The sequence below is a fragment of the Sorex araneus genome, chromosome 2 (genome assembly GCF_027595985.1).
Source record: "Sorex araneus isolate mSorAra2 chromosome 2, mSorAra2.pri, whole genome shotgun sequence".
NCBI classification, from domain to species: Eukaryota; Metazoa; Chordata; class Mammalia; order Eulipotyphla; family Soricidae; genus Sorex; species Sorex araneus.
This window is the reverse complement of record NC_073303.1, coordinates 291,179,814-291,197,356: the sequence shown is the minus strand read 5'-3', so window position 1 is coordinate 291,197,356 and position 17,543 is coordinate 291,179,814. Positions and strand designations below refer to the sequence as shown.

The window sequence follows — 17,543 nt, the reverse complement described above, 5'->3', positions numbered from 1 at the left end:
GGGGAAGGAAGCAGTAGTGTTTCAAAGTAGGATGCTAGGGATGAAGGGAGGCTGCCTCCCATCTCTATCTTCCAGTGTCCACGATGGGAAGTGCACCTGGATTTGGAGAGAGAATCCTGGGCCTGGTCTTCAAGCATTGGGAGTATGTACCTGTATTAAGCACAGACTGCTTCCCTCCTCCTCTGCACCCTCTAAGTACAGGAGGTGCTTAGCAGACGGTTGGGGGGCAGTTATTAAGTCTGGCTGGGACCACAGACCTCTCTGTAGGGCAGTTCTCCATACTGACAAAGGGGCCTTGGGACCATCAGGGATGTCAGCTGTTAATCAGATGCTTGTTCAAGAAAGCTGTTTCCTCTCGTTTCTACCTAGCAGCTCCAGAACAGCTCGAGCGAATGGATCTCCTACCCCAAGACCCTCAGACAGCTGGGGACTGAGGCTGTGTCTGCAGGGACTCATGTGCTTGTGCTTTTTCTGGGTCCCCTAAGTGCCTCTCCCGAGGTTGGGAGAGAGTTGGTTGTTCCCATTCCCACATATTAAGCACCCGAGGTTCCAGAGGGTTTCAGTGACCGCCGTCCGCCGTCAGGAGCAACCCCAGGACGGACAGTAACCCCCAGGTTGGCACAGGAAGCCCTGGATTCAGCCCTCGGGCCGTCCTGCCCCGGAGTGGGGAAGCGCTAGCATTTGGGGTGCCACATTTCGCCGCGTGGCTCCGCCTCCTGATTCCTGGGTCCGCGCTCCTGGAGGGGGGTGGAGAGACGGCAGAGTCCCAGCATCTCCCGGTGCTCTAGATAAAGCACCCCGATTGAGAACGGCCGCTATCGAGCGACCTCCGGAGGGCCCCGGCGGTTTGGGGGCGCCGTGTGCTCCGAGCCACCTGGTCTTCCCGTCTATTTGCATAACCGAGACGACTCACTCCCACCGCCCCCCCCCCCGCCCCTGCGCCCGCGCTCTTTCCCCTCCTTTCCCGGTCCCCTCATCCCGAGCCCGGCTCCCCCCGACCGCAGACCCTCCTTCCGGGACTCCCGCTGGCCGGCGGCCGCCGGGCGCGCAGTCGGGAGGGACCCGCGGGCGGGAGTCTGGGCCGGGCCGGCCGGGCTGGGGAGGACGCCCGGGGCACTGCCCGGCGCTAACAAAGGGAACCCGCTGCCCCGGCTCCGGCGCGCGGCGGGCGGAGCAGACGCGGCGTCGGCGGCCGAGGAGGCAGAGTGAGTCGGGGTGCGGTGGGCGACGGCGCGGCCAGGCCCCCCGGGAGGATGCGCTGGAGCGCGGAGCCGCGGGGCCCAGGGATCGGGGTCCAGCGCCACCCGGGCCGGCCACCTTTTGACTGGGGTCAGCAAGGGGAGGTGACTGTCCGTCCGCCCGAGTCGGACACCCTCCGGGCCTGCTCCGGGGCTCGGCGAGCCTTAGGACCCACAACAAACCCACGTGCGCACGCGGCCCCCGGGAACCCGGTGCCCTCCCCAGTCCCGGTTGCAGGGAGAGCGCTGGGGGCCGGGGGGCGGGGCCGGGGGCCGCTTTGTAGACTCCTAAGTTCATTCAGGTCCCGCGGGCTGCAGGTACGGACCTGGAAACTGAGGCCCGAGGGGAAGGTGAGGGCACAGGTACCACAACAAATGCACGTGCTCGGGGCGCTGGGCTCCGGGCGCTCCGCCCGCGTTTAGGTGCCGCCCTGCGGAACCCGGTCTTTGTCTCCGGCGCTGGGGAGAGGGATCGGCGCCAGGGGCTCCACTGGCCGGAGGAGGAGGACGAGGAGGTCGGCAGAGACTTGTAAAAGGTACCACTTGGGGGCACAGACCCCGCTGCTAGACTGTGCAGGGGAGAAAGAAAACAAGAAAGCCACGGCAAGCAGATTACCCCAGGCCCAGAGTGTGCGTCCCCGCGCCGTGATGCTTTCACCGGGAGATGTGCACCGTCTCCGACTTCCATCTCCCCGAGGTTTCTTAGACGTGGAGGGGGGGTAAGTTTAGGGTCCGCGGGGACCCCCAGTCCAAAGGGACCGTGTGCGCAGAGCCCCGCACCATTGTCCCCGCACTCCAGCTCCGCCTGCGTTGGGAGACCGCGAGCGCCTCCCCTGCCCGCCCAGAGAAAGTCCAATTTCAACTGCGCCCAGTGCGGTCTGGGGCTTTCCGCGGGCGCTTTGTTTTCTCGGTCCCGGAGCCCTCGCCAGCCGGGGTGCCAGCCGTCTTGGTTCGCTGTTGTGCATTTTTCTACCAGCAAGGCCAGCCGCGGCCTCTCGTTGTAGGAGCGGCCGATTATGATTAAAAAAAAAAAAAAAAAAACTTCGTTCCGTTTATTGGAGCGAGATTTCGACTAGCCAAGAGAGGGCATTTGGATTGCTCCCCCGCCCCCTCCTCCTTTTTCTTCCCCCGTGCTCAGCTCAGCTCTGCGGATTGTATTAAATCTGGCCTGTTCAGGCAGCAGTCAAACCGTGCGCGGTCTGAATCAGCCTCCCAGGGGGTGGTGTTGTGGCAAGATGAGACCCTTAGGTTATGCGGGTGGGTAGGTGTGCGCAGGTAAGGGTTGTCGTCGGGATGATGCCTCGCGGGCATCACTGGATGAACTGTCTTGGGGGAGACGGGGAGGTACGCCAGCCTCACCCCAGTACCTGAGAGCCTAACGGGCAACCAGTGACCCCTGGTACTTCACAGGACGCAGGCTGAGGCGGGGGGTGTGGGTGGGGTTGGGGTGTACCTCTCACTCGCCCCAATTTGAACTGGGTGAAATCCACAACGGAGAAAAGGGCTTGTGTAGGGGGTCACTCACTCCCAGCCGGCCACATCTCCATGCTAAGACAAGGGTGGATTCCGGTCCCGTCCTAGCGTTGAGCAGAAGAGAGTGGCAAACTCCATCCTTCCTGATCCCTCTGGAGAGTTCTGTACTCATTTGAGAAGAGACTTAACCATTCCTTAAGTTCTCTCCTGACTGCCCTCTCTACCCCAATTAAAATAGGACCACTGAAGCAGGGTTGCGTCTTTTGCCTTGGCTCTTGTTTTGTTTTTTCAGCATGGGCTGTGGAATCAACCACACTGGGGAGAAGGTTTTCTTAGCGTGGGCTCCCCACAGCCACTTGTGGGAGAACTAGCTTTGTTTTCACTTATTTTACTTAAGTTTTTTCCCCCTATCAAATTCCCACGGAAGTAGCAGGTTATTTTTGTATGTGGCAGAGGAAGAGCTGAAAAACCAAAAAACCCTGGTTATCTCTTAGCTACACTTGGTTCTCTTCTTAGAGTTTCCAGGATGTTTCCTTTTCTTGGTATTTCTGTTTGGCACCAGAGTATGGTTTTCCTCATCAGGATACTTGCCCTGCAAGGAATTTCAGTATATCTGGCCGTCAACCCTTTCACTTTCTAGATGGGAAAACAAACCACAGAGGGGAAATTACTTGCCAAGGGACCCAGGGCCTGTACTGCCTCTTTTAGTTTATTTATTTTACATAAATGGGACAATGTTGCATCAAATGAGTTGTTGTCGGTACCCCAGAGAAAAGTGTGAGTTGTGATGGTTGTTATAACAGCACCCTTTAAGTCAGAGAGTGAATTCCTTAAGGATTTAAATAGGCTTTGGTTATTAAACAAAGCCATGGATCCCACAGGTTGACATGGTGAAGAGTATAACAGTTATCATTGGAGATCCATTTTCTTTGGCGTTTTCTTTTGCATTTACTAAAGGCAACCTTAGCCCTGGGCTTCCATGAAAACCCCTGCCCCATGTTTTCCCAGCAGGGAGCAGATTGAATATAACCATATAGCAAAGGACAGTGAGAAATCACGGGAGAGGAACTTCACTGCACTCTTTATCGTTACCTGAGCTCTTGAGTTCCATATTGTATCTGCATCGGCTTTTCTCGTGGAGTGAAGGATGCTGAGGTCACAGAGACAGACAGAGGAGTGGGTTTGGGCCATCCCTCCTTCTCCGTAGTTCCTTTTGTAACTTTTGTAACCAACAGGCTATAAGGCATTACGGTATATTGAGGGGGAAGATCAGGTTTCTTTCGCCTGGAATTGTGGGTATCTAGTCTCTTGACGCATGTTTTCCACTGCTCAGACCTCTTGGCAGGCTTGAGTGCTCGCCAACTTTCTAAGTGGTGGAGAATGATGGTGGGAGAATAATCCTATAGGGTAAGCTCTGTGCTTGAAATAGACCTTACCTGGTCACGAGGGCTGTGAATGCTAATCTATAAAAGGGGACCCTTTAGGTGCTTGTGAAGTGTGTGTAACTCTAAGGTAATTAAACCAATAGTGGAGAGCAATAAAAAGCAAGACCAGAACTTTCACACCCACGTTAGAGCATTCTCATTCATTCTTTCATTTTGTGTTGATTGATACGCGGGTGGATCTGGAAGGTCAGTTTTCTCATGCTTTGCCGGCAGTCACAGAGAACAAGTGACCTGTTTGCTGCATAGAAGCAGTGCTTTTCACTAGGTTCAAATACTGGAGTAGTTTTCTAGTCTTTATACAAGGGTCAGCTTAGCCTCAGAATAAGTTTGGAGTTTTGTATTTTATTTATCATTCTGATTATAAAAATGGGTTCTCACTGAATTTACTTCATAAAGTATAAGAAAAGGCACAGAAAAACAAAAAAAATCATATTCGAAGGTAATCACTTAACACTGGGCAATTTTCTTTCTTTTCTTTTGTAATTGAGGTTTTCTTTAAATGGCTGAGAGTATAGGCTGAATGCAGTTTTCACTTGCTTTTCTTGTTTAAGCTTCTTCTATACACATGTCATAGTTTACATCTGCAGTAAATCTGTGCCTTTTCATTCATCACCCATGCCAGCTGCTCTGCATCTCCATGGTCGTGTGGTCCCCTGGGTCCATTTACTTCAGTGATCCTCTCAGTGAGGGCCTGGAGAGAAAAAAAAAGACTCCAGCATTCCCCCCCTTTCCTTTCCCATCTATGTCTTAAGCATTCAAGTCAGTTGCTTACATTTTATTGTCTATATGTATTTTTATTTTAGAAGTCTGAAATCTCATCAGGGAGGGGGAGAAGGTTTCAATTTTGCTCTTGCTGCCTCCCAACAACTGACTTGAACATCTTGGCTTTCTCTTTACAAATGTGTTCACGAGCATCTCCAGGGTCTTTGATTAATTCAGTCCTCGAGGATTCACGAGCTCACTCTAAACCACAGAAGTAATAAGAAGAGTTAGCTTTTGGGGAGCCCGGAGTGCCGTGGAGGAGCAAGAGACCAGTGCGGGATGCTGTGGGACTCTGAGGGGGCAGGCAGCTGCCCAAGACTGCAGTCTGGGGAAGGCTTCCTGGACGCTGGCCATGGTCAGCCCACAGCTGATTTCTCCCTGTTATAATTGACATGATGATTAAGAGTCATATATAAATCTCTGTGTTCCAGATAACTTTCATAGGATAGACTCCTGCAATTGCAATCACTGAGCCAGACTTTATTTTATTTGGTGTTGGAGGTGGGGTGGGGGTGGGGGGTTCTCCCAGGGTTATTTGGGGGATTGTGTGCTTCTGGACATTCTTCCAGCCCCTTTGACCCATCACCCAGACCTTTGGAGGATGTGAAATGATTTCACTGTCTTCATAGATTTCATCCTAATTACATAAGTCTCTTCTTTTCTCTTCTCTTCTCTTCTCTTCTCTTCTCTTCTCTTCTCTTCTCTTCTCTTCTCTTCTCTTCTCTTCTCTTCTCTTCTCTTCTCTTCTCTTCTCTTCTCTTCTCTTCTCTTCTCTTCTCTTCTCTACTCTTTTCTTCTCTTCTCTTCTTTTCTTCTTTTATTTTCTGTTTTTGAACCACACTTGGTAATTCTGGGGGGTTCTTCCTGGTTTGGTGCTCAGGGGTCACTCTGAGTGCGACTTTGGGGAACCAAGCAGTGGCAGGTACTGAACCTGGGACTCCCACATATAAAGCATGCTCTCAAACCCATTGTGCCTGCTCTTCTGCCCTATTTACACATTTTTGAAAGTATCTAAGTATTCTATGTGGGAGCAGCAGAAATGAATTATACAGTAATTTAGAATTTGAATTCTTGCTCAGCATTAGTACCTGTGAAGAATTTGTCTGGCTACGTAAACTCACTACTTCACTAAGTTAAATGGGCATAATAACCCTTGGCAATTGTAAGGATTAAATGGTCCAGTGTAGTACCAGGTATACAGGAAGCACTCAGTACATCATAGATATGACTGCTATAATTGGGACTTTTCAAAGATTGCAGAAACTATAGAGCCTATTTTTTTAAAAATATATTTTAATGGCTGATGATTAGGTAGTTTTCTATGCTGAGGGAAGCAGAAAATTAATTAAAATGGGACTTCCTACTAGGTGACAGACTGAGAGAAATGTTCAGTCGCATGTTGCATTATATTAAAAGTCTTTTCTTACAGGTTGGAAAGACAGTACAGGGGTTAAGGTACTTACCTTGGGTGCAGCCAGTCCCTGATACCACATAGTCCCCTGAGCACTGTTAGGAATGGCATAAATCTTCTCACACCCCTAAAAAAAAGTCTTTTTTTTTTGTTTTTTGGACCACACCCAAGAATGCCAAGGGCTTACTCCTGGCTTGGTACTCAGGAATTACTCTTGGAGATGCTCAGGGGATCATATGGGATGCCAGGGATTGAACCTAGTTTGGCTGCATGCAAGACTAATGTTACTGCTCTGACCCCAAAGAATCTTTTCTATTATAGAAAATTTCAGATGGTAAAAAGTAGAAAGAGTGATGCATATGCAATCTCTCCCTTATACAATCACTTATCCTCCACAACGATCAAAACTCATGGGTTATCCCAAAGTCCACTCCAGATTACTTTGAATTTTTTTTTTTTATCTCAGACATCTTCTCAACCCAGTCATAGGAATTTTATTGCCATATGATGCCCAAGTTTTTGTCACCTCCATTAACACTCTTGAATGAAATGATTGAAATGATTAATCATGGTTTACAATAATATGGGAATGCAGGGATTTAGCTTCATACTGTTAGATGAATATTACTCATCACAACCACCATCAAAATTTGAGTGCGTTTTTACCACTCTTCCCCACTTTTTTTTTTTGCATGACCCTGGCGTCTGTGTTGTTCCTATAGGTGAAAGTTTCACGGCAGGGCCTGGCAAGCTGCCCGTGACTTATTCGATATGCCAAAAACAGTAACAAGTCTCATAATGGAGACGTTACTGGTGCCTGCTTGAGCAAATCAGTGAACAATGGGATGACAGTGCTACAGTGCATAGGTGGAATTTTATTTTGTTTGTTTATGTGGGGGGCTCCCAAGCAGTGCTCAGGGAGCCTGCAGACCACTCCTGGGAAAACTCAGGATTAGTGGAGCTCAGGGACCTCAGGGTTACATCTGCCATGCGTGGGAGGCCGTGTACTGCTAGGGATGAGACCCAAGTCACGTGCCTTGCTTGCATCCTAACCCCTGTCCTATATGGGTTCTTTATTTTGTTCCATTGGTCTGTGAGCCTGTTTTACTACACTGTTATTACTACTTTCTTTTTTTTTTTTTTTTGCTTTTTGGGTCACACCCGGCGATGCACAGGAGTTACTCCTGGCTCATGCACTCAGGAATTACCCCTGGCAGCACTCAGAGGACCATATGGGATGCTGGGAATTGAGAATCGAACTCGGGTTGGCCGCGTGCAAGGCAAATGCCCTACCTGCTGTGCTATTGCTCCAGCCCCTTAATTACTACCTTTCTGTACCAAAGTTTATATGTAGTTTACCTCAGTATGCCTCCATTTTTCTTCTTTTCTCTTAGAATTGCCTTGATTACTTAGGGTCTTTGTGTTTTGGTGTTTTGATAGTAATGCAACTTTTTTTTTGGGGGGGGGGTGTGATTCTGGTGATCGTACCCTGGTCCTTGTACAGGAAATGCATGTGCTTCATCACTGAGCTGATTCTCAGCCTTGTCCATGATAGCTGAGGCATTGAGTCATGCTGTCTTGGAACCTATCTCTACTGTTACTGTTACGGGACTCTGTGTGTGTGTGTGTGTGTGTGTGTGTGTGTGTGTGTGTGTGTGTGTGTGTGTGTGTGAGAGAGAGAGAGAGAGAGAGAGAGAGAGAGAGAGAGAGAGAGAGAGAGACAGAGAGAGAGACAGAGAGAGACAGACAGACAAACAGACAGACAGACAGACAGAGAGAGAGAAGAGAGACAGAGCGAAGAGACAGAGCAGAGAGGCACAGAGAGAGACAGAGAGACAGAGAGAGACCGAGAGAAACAGAGAGAGAGAAGAGAGAGAGAGAGAGAGAGAGAAGAGAGACAGAGAGACAGAGAGAAGAGACAGAGCAGAGAGACACAGAGAGAGACAGAGAGATGGGGAGGGAGGAGAGACAGAGATGTGGGTGGGGGAGAGCGAGAGGCAGGGAGGAGGGAAAAAGACAGTTCATTAAATTTAGCAGCCTTACCCCAAAGACATAGGGTGGACACATTACAAAGTTCAGAGACTTGATTTTGCCCAGGTCCGCTCACCCCAAACCCCACACCTTACCAGTTGTATGCTTTTGGCCAGTGGCTTTTGAATTTCTTCGAGCATGTTCATAAAAGCATGTTCAAAATAAGGACTAGGAAGACAGGTGGATGGCTAGAGTGCTTGTAGTGGAGGCAGGAGCGCTGGGTTCAATCCTTGGTACCACACAATCCTCCGGCACTGGTACGAGTTACCTGGAGTGTCAAGCTGGAGTGACCCCTGACTACTGATGTGACCCCTGACTACTGATGGGTGTGGCCCAAATACACACACACACACACACACACACACACACACACACACACAGAGCAAAAACTTGGGAATGGAATAAAGTAGCAGCCCAAGTGACTCGATGCTAGTTGAAGCTAAATTAGACCCACCAGCCTTTCCTGGAGAAGCCGGTTCCGTATGAAACAAGGTCACAGACTGGGGCCGGCGCGGTGACTTGAGGTACTGGAGCGCATGCCCTGCGTGCCAGAGGCCCAGCTTTAATTTTTGACGCTGCCTGGTTACTCTGGGCACCACCAGAAACAATCCTGGAGCACAGAGCTGGGAGTAGCCCTGAGCACTTTCCTCTGTACACCCCCCATGCCCCAATAAGAGATTGCCAGTCTGACCGCATCAGGATACACCAGGGAGCACCACTGCCGTCGTCTTGTCTTGACACGGTCATTGCCGGGAATAGTGGCTTTCCTTGCACACCACTAGCCCCCCCCGCACCGTGGCGTCTTCTCATTCCCTCTCTCCCTTGGCCCCTCTCTCCTGATTTCTGATCCTGGGCAAAGAAGCTGTTGGTGGTGCCTGCATGGCGAGCCCTCCCTGAGGCCCCCCCTCTCTCTCTAAGAAGAGCTGAGCTCCCCTTTCCCCCCTCCAGCTTCTGTAAATCTCAGTTTCTTCAACTTACTCTTGCACCCAAGTAGGAACGTTCGACTCATCAGAAGCAAGTGAGTCTGACTCAGTCATTCAAGCTGAAGTTCTCTCTTGAGTCCAGTGGCATGCCCCTGGTGCCGTCTTCTGAACCGTGGTTGCACCGTACTCCCGTTGGCTGTCACAGCAAGGATGGGGCCGTGGGCTTGCTGCACGCCATCCTGGATAGCCCTCAGCCTTTGGGCCCTTCCTATCTCTGATAGTGTCAGATAGCAAAAGGGGGAAGGTGTGCTTACAGGGGCTTCTTACAGATCAGAAATGAACTCCTACACCTCGGTGGATCACGTATTTCTACTGGGTTGTTTCGTGCAAGGTGCTAGTCTTGGCATATAGAGTTCTTTACGAATAGTAGTGATTTCATGTATTTATTTTTAAAGTTTTATTGATTTTTAAACAATTGTTTTGCGTTGGTTTTGTTTTTGTGCCACACCCGGCATGCTCAGGGCTTTCTCCTGACTGCGCTCGGGGATCACTTCTGGCTTGGGGTGCTATATGGGCTTGAACTCAAGTTGGCTGTGTGCAAGGCAAATGCCTACTGCTGTAAAAGTAACAATTTAAATTTTGTAAATTTTTTATTTTTTTATTTTTTGGCTTTTTGGATCACACCCACTGATGCTCAAGGGTTACTCTTGACTTTGCACTCTGGTGGCACTCGGGGAACCACATGGGATGCCAGGGATCGAACCCAGGTCAGCCATATGCAAGGCAAATGCCCTAACCACTGTACGATCACTCCAGCCCAATAGTAGTGATTTTAATCCTACTGTGGTACCCTTTTCTTTTTAATATATTGCATAGAGTATTTTTATGATAACAGCTGATTTTTTTCCTAGCTGCTTTTTAAAAAATATCTGATTGAAGCTGATTAGTTCTTCCTAATTGCTAAGTTTGCATCTTAAGTGGATATTGATTTTGTTGACGGCTTTTTCTTTTTGCATATAATCATGTGAATATATATTTGTCTCATCAGAGAGGAATTATGCAGACAGATACTTTGCATTGCTATGATGACTCACTTTGTTTTGATTTATATAGAGATGGCTTTGACGTATAAGTTCAAAAGCAATAGGATGTAATTTTCTTCCCTTGTACCATTTTTGTGACTTTTAAACTTATTACGTCTATATATTTTTTTTTAAAGAAATATTTTATTGAACCACCGTGAAAACAAGAAAAAAAGTACAAAGCTTTCAGGTTTAAGTCACAGTCAAATACTGATTAAACCACCATCCCTTCACCAGTGCACCCGTTCCACCACCAAGAACCCCAATACACCCCCCTCCCACCCCACCCCCCATCTAAGTAGCTAATGATATTCCCATTATTCTCTCTATATATTGAGTACATTTCATATTTCCATACAGAACTCACTATTGTTGATTGGAAATTTTCCCCAACAATCAGGCCTGCTGAATAAGCATCATCTAATAATTTCTCTTCCTTGGTAAAAGTGAAGACTTCGAGTCCGCGCGGCTTGGGTTTCTAATATTTTAGCTCAGTTCACAGTCAAAAACGTCTATATTTTTATATTGGTATAAAATGAGTTAAAATGTAAAATCAATTTTAGAAAGAGCTATAAACCTTTTTTTTCTTTGAGACTATTCAAATAGAGTTAAAAAATTATCTCCCTTGTCTTTTGCCTTTCACCCCCACCTTTCTGCTTCTCTCCAAAATTCTACAATTAGCAGGTTATTGTGCGTCTTTGCAGTCCCCTTGGTAATACAGTGAGAGGGTTATATTATGATGATCACTTTACAAATAGGCCTTTTCCCACTTTCTTTTCTTTCTTTTTTTTTTTTTTTTACTTTTTGGGTCTCACCCAGCAATGCTCAGTGGTTACTCCTGGCTCTGCACTCAGGAATTATTCCTGGTGGTGCTCAGGGATGGGATGCCGAGGATTGAACCTAGGTCAGCCACATGCAAAGCAAATGCCCTGCCCACTGTACTATAGCTCCTGCCCCCCTTTTCCACTTTCTTGTATGTACTTAAGGTACACTGACAGGAGAAACTATCAGTGTCTGTTTGTTCTTTTCCGTACTGGCATCCTATTCTATAGTGTGGATATGTTTGCTTAACCAGCCTTTTGTTGCTAGGCTTTTATCTATTTCCATAAAAATATCTTTGTAGACGTATTTGACCTTGAACATATGGAGTCATAGTTGTAAATGTTCATGGTTAAATGAAAACCAGCCCATCCAGCTCTTGAAAGGGTGCCAAGAGAGTGGACACAGGGAAAACTGTGGGTGGGCAATGGGATTGGTCGCTCCCAGGAAAATGCTGAGAGGCTGCCTGTTTGGATGGAAGGTTATTTTTGGAGCTAGCCTGCCTGCCTGGGTGCCCTAGACTAGAAGTGCAAGAATGAGCTGCGTCATCATCTTCTCCTCCTTCCGCCATCACTGGCACTTCCAAGTTTGTTGTTGTTCCCAGGGTCAGTGAGGACGGAGTGGGAGGACTGAACGTGAGTGATGGAAGGGAGGAGAAAGCAGTGAAGGAGAGGAGGATTTGATCTCAGCTCTCAAGGAGGGTAGGTGCCAATTCTACTTGACTGTCTGCTTGTTTCCCTGGGTCTGATGTTGAGTGTGATAAAATGAAGCACACGTGGAGTGGGCTGCTTAGCTGATGGAGGTTGAGGTCACTGTATTGGAGGTGGGATGTTTGTGGAAACAGAGGCCCCCTCTTCATGGGAGAGAGTCCCACCTAGTGGCTGTTGTGGAGGAGAGAACCAAGACAGAGTGGACAGAGGTAGAGGTCTAGAAGGTCAGATAAGAGAGAACTTACTCAACAGGATGATCCAAGTATAGGACATGCCGTTACATGGCTGAGAGCTCCTTATCACGGTTGTATCCACGCCAGAGTCCTAAGTGAACTTCTTTGCTCTCAGAGGATTCCTGCTTTGTAGAGAGGCTGACCTCAGTGCCAACTGAGGTCCTTTGCAGCTTTAAGAGTCTCTGTGGGCCAAGAAGCAGAAGGATGCAAATAGGACTGAGTGGGTGGGACTGATTGTGGACAACATCTCTTGGGCAGATTTTGCCTGTCTGTTCTGCAAAGGTGGAAGAAAGTGGAGGTCTTCAAAGGAGGCCTAAGCATTGTCTCTCTTTCTCTCTTTCTCTCTCGATTTTTTTTTTTTTGGTATGTGGGTGGGGTCACACCCGGCAATGCTCACAGGTTCCTCCTGGCTCTGCACTGAAGAATTACTTTGGGCGGTGCTCAGGGGACCATATAGGATAATGGGGATCGAACCCGGGTCATTCGCATGCAAAGAAAGCGCCCTACTTGCCTGGACTGTTGCTCTGGCTCACGTTGTCTCTTTTGGATCTTGGCCTCCCTCTTCCTGTTCTGTCCTTGGCTTCAGCTCCGCTTAACGGGATATTCATGAATTATTTCCACTGGAATAAATATATCACATACACTTTTAGATGACCAGAAAATTTGGCAGCCAGAAAAGAACTACATGTCCTGGAAAGATGATTGTAAACTTTTTTTTTTTTTATGACAGTCTTTCTATATTTGCATTCACCTCCTGGGTTCTTAGCATGGTGTTGGGATGTCACTCAGCTGTAGTTTTAGGAAGACTTTGTCCTCTGCAACCCCGGGAAGTCCTCTGTGTTGAACTTTACAGTGTTTGCCTTCTTGAATACTTGTGCTTTTCTTTCCTTCAGATAAGAACCTCTGGCACTGGAGTCTTTACTGAGTCTTGGTGAGGGAATCAGCGAAGTTTGCTATCTTTGGGGCTTTTGCTGTGTGCCTGGTCCGTATTAGGCACCGCCTGTATTCTCTAATCCAGTCCTCATAGGAATACTTGGTCTGTTTGTACTGTCAACTCTGTTTTGCAAATGAGAAAACTGAGCTTCTTGGAGGGATAGACTCACCTTAAAGTTTATTGCTGCTAAGTGGTGAGACTGGAATTGGGCATAGCTCTTTCTCTACATGACATTATTTTGCTGCTAAAAGTTTCCAATTCTTTGGATCTGAGGCATGCTTAGTCCTTGTGTTTAATTGAGGGATTTGGTTGAAAGTCTCTTTACAGAAGTTGATAAAAGTTGTTTTTTTTTAAATCATTCTCCTGAGAGTATATAAGTGAAACAACTCATGGGCTAGTCATGTGAAAATACCTTGATATTTGACTGCAGCATACATAGCATACATGTACTCATCCCTCCTGTTAAGAGTTGTTTTATGGTCCAGTTTGCTTTGCTTTTTTTTCCCCTTGTCTTGTAAGCTATTAAAAAAAATCATTCTGTACTCATCTGATCATGGCTGGGAGTAAATACTATGGAAATGAGCATAGTTTCAGGTTAGTGGGTACCACTGCTCAACTGTCTTAAATGCTTTTTTATTTTTTCAGTTTTATTTATTTATAAAAACTTTTTTTTTTTGCCACACTTGTTGGTGCTCAGGGCTGGCTCTGCACTCAGGGATCACTCCTGGCAATGCTTGGGGGATCATATAGGATGCCAAGGATAGAGCCTGGGTCTTCTGTTCTAAATATATGAATGGAATCCAACATTAGCACTAAGGACTTATTTTGCAGCTGCATCTCCTGATTCCTTAACATTTTATCTTCTTGCAAGGTTTATTCAACATGATTTTTTCATCAAATAGTAGATATCTAACATGCTGGGTATTGGGAATAGCTACATAAAGAACATGCATTGTAGATATGCGCACACAGATGCACCATTCAGTGTGGCAGGCAGGGCCTTGACAGTGTGTAACAGCTAGATTTCTATATCACTTGTTCCTCTCTCTTCAGAGACCTTGGTTTTGTCCAAATGCTCATTTTATTTTATTTTTTAAATTCCAAATGCTCATTTATGAACCATTTTCTAAGCATTCTCAATTTGAAGCATCCAAGTATTCCTACAGGTATGTCGCTTCTAGAATTTAGTTGGATATTGATCATAATATAGTTTGATCAGTATCATGCCCGAGATGTGTGCAGAGATTGGGAAGAAGATCCAGCAAGGTAAGAACAACTTTGTCGAGGAGGGGGTGATACCTAAGCTGGGTCTTAGAGGATCTTGCTTATTGGCCTTTGAGAAGAGAAGGGGAAAGAGCTGCAGGGGCAGAAGTGCATTGCGGAGCTCAGAGTCTGTGGTCTGGAGCCCCTGGCCTCGAGGTGTCCAGGCCGATGATCCTAAAGAGAGGTCAGGAGGCAGAAGTGGTGGGGATCAGTGGAACCATTCCAGGCACCATCTAGTAAACTTTTATCGCCTCTCTATACGCACATGCTGTTATTATCTCCATTTATTAGGGGAAAGAATGAGGGTTAGGTTGCTCAAAATCAATGGGGAGTGAGTGGAGGTGCTTGGACTTGAATGAGGGCCTCTTGCTCCATGGTAACAGTGCCTGCAGGGGCGGTTGGTTAGAGGAGGCTGCTGGTCCTGCTGCGATGCCCTCAAGCTTTCAAGCCCCCATACTCTTGCTGAATCCTCTTCCGCAGTTGGCTTCATTGTGTTATCCAATGGGGAGTTAAACTGGGATTAGAATGTTTTCTGTTGAAGGCTACTTCTGGATTGCCCCTCGCTTTTATGCTCCTTTTACATTGAGAAAGCCAGTGGTTCAGAAGTCTTCAAGGAAAACTCCTATGTGTTTTATTGTGTGTAACAAGGCAGAGCTTTCTTCCTTTCTTTCTTTCTTTCTTCTTCTTTCTTTCTTTCTTTCTTTCTTTCTTTCTTCTTTCTTTCTTTCTTTCTTTCTTTCTTTCTTTCTTTCTCTTCTTTCTTTCTTCTCTCTTTCTCTCTCTTTCTTTCTTTCTTTCTTTCTTTCTTTCTTTCTTTCTTTCTTTCTTTCTTTCTTTCTTTCTTTCTTTCTTTCTTTCTTTCTTTCTTTCTTCTTTCTTTCTTTCTTTCTTTCTTTCCCTCCCTCCCTCCCTCCCTCCCTCCCTCCCTCCCTCCCTCCCTCCCTCCCTCCCTCCCTCCCTCCCTCCCTCCCTCCCTCCTTCCTTCCTTCCTTCCTTCCTTCCTTCCTTCCTTCCTTCCTTCCTTCCTTCCTTCCTTCCTTCCTTCCTTCCTTCCGCCATGCCTGGCCCTGCTCAGGGGTTACTCCTGGCTCTGTACTCAGGAATCACTTCTGGTAGTGCTTGGGGGACCTGGATCAACTGGGGTTGATTGCATGGTTAGCCACGTGCAGGCAAACTCCCAATCCACTGTACTATCGCTCCGGCCTTTCTTAATAAAGTTCCAGATTCACTTAATTGCCCCAGAATCACTTAAAAATCCTTTAATCTAAAGAAGCCTCTTGGGGCCCACAGAGGGAGCAATTTGTGTGGGATAGAGGAGGGCCAGAACCCGTGGCCTTGAACTACCCTTTTAAGGATGCATAGGGAGGTAAGGTAGATGGCATGGCAAGAGTAAAATTGCTGTCTTCCAAAGTGATAAATGGGACACACTGGCCTTTTCTCCCATCCTCCGGGGTAATTTATGGTTAGAGTCATCTTGGGTTGGAGATGCAGGGAGGGATATTCATTCATTTCTTCAAATGAAGGTTGTTGAAAATGAATCAGTCAGAAACTCAAAGACAAGATGATGAAACTACAGGATGAAATAAAAAGGGTAATTACAGAAGTAAGGAAAAATGAGGCTGCAAATAACATCATTACAGAAAAAAAATAGTAAGGAACTGAATACAATCTCCTGAGAAATAAATCACTAGCAGAAAGGACGGTTTGAGGAAAATCCCAGAATATGCCGAGGGAAATATGCTGAGGGAAAAAAGATAGAGAAACTAATTCAGAAAGTCAAGAGATCGGAAGGAGGTAGAGATGAGCCCTGGGCTGGACAGTTGGGGTGTGTGTGGAGGTGCATTTACCATATCACTTTCCAGGCACATGTGCAGAGTCACAGGGGACTCCTGGCTACATAGGAGATGAGAAAAAGTTGCCTTTGGGTGGCCCCTGTGCACTCTAAAAGTCAGGTTTGGGAAGGGCTTCCCCCCCCAAAGGGAGATGAAGAAAATGGATTTGGGAAGCCAGTCATCTCTGCCCCAGAGCATGCTGGCCAGCTCAGACTTGGCCTGCACTGGAAGACAAGTTTAAGACGTGGAGGAGAAAGGCCGAGTGATGGAGTGAGGGCTCTTACAGTCAGTGAGGTCCCGCGGCCCCAGCCCGCCAGGCAGCCTTTCTCTCACACTCAGGAAATCATGAGCAGTCAGGCTCAGCGAGGCCTTCTTGGAAAAAACCCACTGGATGCTGAAGCTTAATGCAGACCACACTTGGGAAGGAAGGTCATTTGGCCAGGGCTTGATTCCTCACTAGGAATTAGAATGGGACATAACAAGAGGTGGTAGGGATGTCAGCGGGGTGCTGGGGGGAGGTGGGGGGAGGGGGGAGCCCCCCTCCCCAGAGCTAGATGCCAGCTCCCCTATCTCATACTATCTTAATAGTGTGTCAGAGCCTGGGCTCCAACCTTTCAATTAAGTTTCTTTCTTTCTTTCTTTCTTTTCTTTCCTTTCTTTCTTTCTTTCTTTCTTTCTTTCTTTCTTTCTTTCTTTCTTTCTTTCTTTCTTTCTTTCTTCTTTCTTTCTTTCTCTTAAAATTACAGGGGAAGTCTATAAAGGAATACACTCTCTCTTGGTAGAGAGACATTGGTTCACAGCCCAGCTTTCCCCTTTGCTTTACCTTTCTGTTACAATGACAGTAAAATTAAATGTCAAACTTAAAGGTGAGCTATTTGACAAAGGAGTCACCTGCATTCTTCTTCCGTGTGTCCACCCACCCTCCATGCATCTGTCCACATGCTAACACAGAGCCAGGTGAAGCTGGATACCATCTGCCCATCTGTTTTTTTTCTTTTTTTTTTGTTCATGTATGGAGGGAATTTTTGGGTGATTATCAGCTGCGCGTGATTTATTTTATTGTTTGGTTTAATGTTATTGTTGTTTGAGGGTTATACCTGGTGGTACATAAGGGATATTCCTGGCTCTATGCTCAGGGGGTCAACCCCCCCACTCCCATGGAACCAGAGATCAAACTTGAGTTTGCCTTGTGCCAGACAAGTACCTTAACCCCTGTGCTATCTCTGTATTTATTTATTTTTTCCACACCGGCTGTACTCAGGACTGACTCTATGCTCAGGGATTATTCCTGGTGGTGCTCAGTGCTATCTCTGTATTTATTTATTTTTCCACACCGGCTGTACTCAGGACTGACTCTATGCTCAGGGATTACTCCTGGTGGTGCTCA

The 17,543-nt window shown here is 47.2% G+C and overlaps 1 protein-coding gene across 5 annotated transcripts in view; it reads left to right on the top strand.

The window, feature by feature from the left end:
- Window positions 1–772: 772 nt before the first annotated feature.
- ST6GAL1 (ST6 beta-galactoside alpha-2,6-sialyltransferase 1) overlaps window positions 773–17,543 on the top strand; it is a 135,215-nt gene continuing 118,444 nt past the window's right edge. For 2 of the 5 annotated variants that reach the window (XM_055128770.1, XM_055128766.1), the window contains exon 1: window positions 773–1,205. The gene's annotated coding sequence lies outside the window, so the exon portion shown is untranslated. Of the gene's footprint in view, window positions 1,206–1,502; window positions 1,775–11,812; window positions 11,886–17,543 lie in introns of those variants that run through there. The other 3 variants (XM_055128769.1, XM_055128767.1, XM_055128768.1) reach the window with 3 other exon arrangements.